The 5761-nt window shown below is 47.3% G+C and overlaps 1 long non-coding RNA gene across 1 annotated transcript; it reads left to right on the top strand.

Moving 5' to 3' along the window:
- Positions 1-3599: 3599 nt before the first annotated feature.
- Positions 3600-5101, top strand: LOC138294239 (uncharacterized). Its single transcript, XR_011203292.1, has 2 exons — positions 3600-4544; positions 4902-5101. It is a non-coding gene; the product is annotated as an uncharacterized lncRNA (long non-coding RNA).
- The last annotated feature ends 660 nt before the right edge of the window (positions 5102-5761 follow it).

A 5761-nucleotide genomic window follows, 5' to 3' on the forward strand; every position in this document is an offset into this window, starting at 1 on the left:
ACAATGGCTGACATGATGCAGCAATTAGCTGAGGGGCAACGACACCTGCAAATTGTGTGGGAGCAGCAACAGAAGGAAGCAAAAGTGGAACGAGAAGCCCTACAAAATGCCCTTAAAAGTCAGGCCACCATCATGGCCAACAACCAGTTGGTCCATGAGAATGCACTAAAAAGTCTCACGGATACCATTGCAGCCACTCGAGTACACCCGAATGTACCCAGCTCAGTCTTACAGAGGTATCAGGAAGGCGAGGACCCGGGCGCCTTCTTTACCAACTTTGAACGCGTTGCCACTTCCGACACCTGGCCTCAGGATCGATGGGGACAGTACATCGCCCCTTTACTGACGGGGACACTCCAAGCCGCATACCAAGCGGTAAACCCGGGGGGCACAACACCATATCAGGACATAAAAAAAAGTATCCTGGAGCGAGTGGGCTTTGATACAGAACATTACCGGGTCAGGTTTAGGAAATCCAACTGGGGACCCTCTGAGAATCCCAGGGCATTATACTTTCGGATTAAAGATTTAGGTCTCAAGTGGCTAGGACCTATCGGGACTAATAGGGAAGATATCATCGAGGTTGTCCTCTTGAAGCAGTATCTAGATGCCCTACCCACAAATACTCGCAACTGGATTAAACAACACCCGAACCCTGATACCAACGCTACCATTGAGCTGGCCTGTGCTTTTCATCGCTCCCTCGAGTTCAAGACGCCCTTCCCCGTACACCACCTAATCTCATCCGACAGAACCCCGGACAAACCTCGTCTTTAGGACGAAGACCGGTAGAAGACCTAGGAAAGACTCAAGCAACGGAGAGACCCTACATGCAACAACCTCAATGTTTTAGTTGCGGAGAGTGGGGTCATATCGCCCGGGTTTGTCCTCTAAAGACTGAAAAACCTGAACCCATGGAGATAGGGGTTACCAGAGGAAGGGTCTTCTTCACAGGGGGGAAAGAAACCCAGTACAAGAAAGAACTATTAATCAATGGGAGGTTGACTATGGCCCTCATCGACTCAGGCTGCAGTCAGTCCATAATTAGAACCAATTTAATGAACAGTCATGCCTTCACTCCGGGACTCACTGTATCCATTTGTTGCCTACATGGGGAAACAAGAGAATATCCCCTAATCTGGGCTAACCTTTCATGGGAAGGAAAAGAGACCCCCATCCGGATGGGGGTGGTTGAACGACTGGTCGAGAAAGCCATCATAGGAACAGATTTTAAGGACTTTTCGATACTCCTGGATAGTACCCGGAATAAAGAAGACATGAATACCTGGTGGAAGAATGCTCCCTTCTCTAACCTACCAATTCATGCCCCAGTTGTACGATACAAACCTACGAGGAGAGAAAAGCGAGAAACAAGGAAATCCTATGCACAAGGGGTGTCAAACCACCATGGGGTAATTACACAGGTCCAAACCCTACCGGTCTTCTTCCTTTCCGTAGTTGTCAAAGGGAAGATCCGAGTTTGCTTAATGCATGGAAAACTGCCAGACCCCGAAGTCCTAACGATACAGGTCCTTCTTTTACGATAGACAAAAATCTGTTATATCGAATCACTGGGCCTAACGGGAGGGAAAAGAAACAGCTACTAGTGCCCGAACCTTACAGGATACAGGTACTACATCTGGCCCACAGTCAACCCGGGGGTGGTCTCTATGGGAGAGAAAAGACAGAAGAATACCTGTTAAGAAGCTTCTACTGGCCTGGGGTCTTCTCTCAGATTAGAAAATTCTGCCAACAGTGCCCTAAATGTCAATTGATCGATCCCGGCCCAAAGAGAAGAGCCCCCGTTGCAGCCCCTTCCCATTATTGACGTGCCCTTTTCCAGAATAGGAATGGACATTGTAGGTCCTCTTCTTCCTTCATCTAAAGGATTCCGTTATATACTAGTATTGGTAGATTACGCCACTAGATACCCCGAGGCCATACCCATCACCAGTATTAACACCAAGACTGTTGCTAATTCCATGATAGGATTCTTTTCCCGGGTAGGTTTTCCCCGAGAAATATTAACCGACCAAGGGACCCAGTTCATGTCCAATTTAATGGCACAGGTTTGTCAACTGCTCGGGATTAAACAGTTGAGAACGGCGGTTTACCATCCGCAAACGGATGGTTTGGTCGAGAGATATAACCGCACCCTGAAAACTCTCCTAAAGAAATCCATTTCAGAATCAGGTAAAGATTGGGATAGGAAGCTCCAGTTATTATTGTACGCCATCAGAACACATAAACGAGCCTCCACGGGACACAGCCTGTTCGAATTAGTGTTCGGGCGGCAACCTAGGACATTATTGGACATGGCCGCAGAACAGTGGGAAGAGGAAGAAGACGGGGAAAAAGCCCTTCTGGAATATACCAGCGACTTAAAAGTCCAATTACAAACCGTATGGGAGAACGTTAGGGAACATATGGAGAGGGCCCAGGATAAGCAAAAACGGTACTACGATAGAAATACGCAATTGTGAACCTTTAAGGAAGGGGACAGAGTATTGGTACTTCTCCCCAGTTTGGATAACAAGCTGTTGGCAAAATGGCAGGGCCCCTATCAAGTGGTAGGAGTGGTAACTCCTGTTACCTACAATGTCCAACTCTCGACCAATCCCAAAAGGTCACAAATCTTCCATGTCAATCTGCTAAAAAAATGGGAGGAACCTGTAGGAGATCAAACCACGGGATGTTTAGTAAATACGGTTAAGGAACTAGATATAGTATGGTGTCCCACTGACCGACCCTCTGAGCCTGAGGAACCCCATAGGAATAGCGAAATCACGTATCAACAGAACATACAATTAACCCTACTCCTTAACGGTCATTCCCACCTGTTTTCGCCGATCCCGGGGAAAACTACCCTAGTACAACATCAAATTATAACTCAACCTGGGAAGGTAATTCGGTTGCGGCCCTATCGTATTCCCGAAGCTAGAAAGATACTGGTAGAGAAGGAAATAGAATTTTTTTTAGATCTGGGCATTATCAAACCTTCCCAAAGTCCCTGGTGTTCTCCAGTGGTGTTAGTACCGAAACCGGATGGGTCTATACGCTTTTGTATTGATTTTAGACAAGTCAATGCAGTATCACAGTTTGACACGTATCCCCTTCCAAGGGTAGACAAACTCATAGAGAAATTAGGGAAGGCCAAATATATGTCTACCCTTGATCTGACTAAAGGTTACTGGCAAATTCCTTTAGCACAGGCCGATAAGGAAAAAACAGCCTTCTCTACCTCCTCAGGCCTATATCATTTTAATGTTCTCCCTTTCGGGTTACATGGAGCGCCCGCCACCTTCCAGCGACTCATAGATACCATTTTACGACCTCATACCGGATATGCAGCCGCCTATCTGGATGACATCGTCATTTATAGCGAAACTTGGAGGGACCATTTGTTACATTTGGATAAAATATTTACAGCCCTACAGAAAGTAGGACCGACAGCCACCCCATCCAAAAGCCGATTGGCATTCAATGAGATCTCCTACCTGGGATACCATATACGGAGAGGTGTCATCAGACCACAAATGAATAAAATAGAGGCAATTTTACGTGTAAACACCCCCAGTACAAAGAAGGAGATCCGTTCGTTCCTAGGCCTAGTGGGGTACTATCGGAGATTTATACCACACTACTCCACTTTAGCAGCACCCCTGATAGACCTATTGAGAAAAGGACAGCCGAAAAACATCTCAAGTCTAAACCCAGTGCAGTCCCATAGTTATCATGCCCTACAACAGTGTCTTACTACCCAACCTGTTTTAAAGTGTCCCAAGTTTGATCTGCCGTTTCATCTACAAACTGATGCCTCAGATGTGGGACTGGGAGCTGTACTTTTCCAGAAAGATAAAGAAGGCATAAGTCACCCAGTAGTCTTTATTAGTAGAAAACTTTTTCCCTGGGAACAAAAGTATCCTATAATTGAACGTGAGTGTCTCGCCATCAAGTGGGCGATCGAAAGCTCACAATACTACCTCCTGGGAAGATCTTTTATGTTATATACGGACCACGCTCCTCTTACCTGGCTCTCGCGGTATAAAGATACCATTGTTCGAATTCTGAGATGGTTCATGGAGCTTCAACCTTTCTCCTTTCAGGTTTGCCATCTCCCTGGGGATCTCATGGGACAGGCTGATTATTTGTCCAGGTTCCCGGGTCCTCTGGGTCTCGAACAGCCCCATTCAAGGGAGGGGATGTGTAGCCGGGCGTCCACCGAAGCCGCTCCCAGTACGGCTACAGAGCCTGAGTGGCCATACCCCCGGGGCACGAACGAAAGCCTATGGGGCGTGACAACAGCCGGAGGAACCATGGAAAAGGAAGACGGACTAGAGGAAAAGGGTTCGGAGAAACCGGAAGAGAGGAGACGAAGAGAGCGAGAGAGCCGAGAACGGAAAAAGACGGAGTTAGAGCCCGATCCGAGAAGAGACCCGCGAAGGACGGAGGGAAACCCCAGGGCGCCTCCCGGCCCTGCCAAAACAAAGTCGGGAGACCGCGAGAGAGCCGGCCGCGTCCCTGGAGGGGCGTGGCCCCTACAGGTACGTTCGTACCAGCCTTGGGAATTTCTACCACAGTGGTTACGGGGCATAGTGACTGCAGGGAGGGATAAAGGAAGGTCCTATAAGGAGGGAGAGTTCATTTGAAGTTGGGACATCCACGATAACCACCCCCCCCCTTAACCTCACAACAACCAAAAGGGAAGAGAGAGAGAGAGGAAAATAATCACCCTCTTGAGGAAAGAAAAGAAACCTAGGCACAACACGGGCAGGTGCTGCACACCGAGTGATTATTAAATACCTCACCCCAACCACATATACCTACCCTCACCCCTACTAACCCGCTATAAACTTTACTTACCTCTACACTTACCTATTTTCGTTCTGTCTTTATTTTAGGGAGACCCTCTGCTACTTCCAGTCAAGACCAGACAGGAATCCCCTCCAATTAGGACGGACCACAGCGGAAACCCGAACGGAGCCTGAGAAAGAGAAGGGGATACTGGGTGAACTGACAAGAAGGAAAAGGACAGAATAAACAGAGACAAGAGAAACCCCAACCTTAATAACGAATAAATAAATCATTCTTCCCCCACAAACTGCGCCTATCGAATTATTCCAATATCTACCCTGCGTGGAGATAAAGAACCCGCTACACCCCTTCACTAGACTGGATTGGTCCGAATTAGCACTGGGAGGCCTCCAGGTAGCCATGCGCTCCAAAAATACTTTAATCTAATCTAATCCCCAGAACTAATGAAAGCACCTCGTAGGAATAGGAATGAGCATTATTGAGAAAGCCAGTGTATATTTACTGAGTAGACAACCGAGGAGTGCCAGTGAATACCCTATATAAAGGAGCATTATAGAACATGCTATATTATATGCACCAAGGAGTCAGCCCAGGAGCCTCAGAGAAGCAACCAGGGAAATTGAAAAAAACACAAATGCTTTGGTCACTAGGCACCACCCTGGAGTGGTAATAGCACAACCAACTGGCGAGGAGTGAAACAGGGTATTGGTGATATTCTGTGGAAGGAATGCATGTAGTATACAAATAAGAGATAGAATGGAAGTGACAAGGGTCGTGGATAGGTTAGGATGGTGATGAATAGGGAAGACTTGACATGACAATGCCTTTAACCTCTCTGTCTTTCACCAGGGAGCTTAGGGTGAAAGAAAGGAATGGAGGTAACATTAAGACCTCATTTTTGGCACTCTCATATGTCCCTGGATCAAGTCAGAAGTGAGATCAGGTG

This window comes from Pleurodeles waltl, chromosome 4_2 (assembly GCF_031143425.1).
Source record: "Pleurodeles waltl isolate 20211129_DDA chromosome 4_2, aPleWal1.hap1.20221129, whole genome shotgun sequence".
NCBI classification, from domain to species: domain Eukaryota; kingdom Metazoa; phylum Chordata; class Amphibia; order Caudata; family Salamandridae; genus Pleurodeles; species Pleurodeles waltl.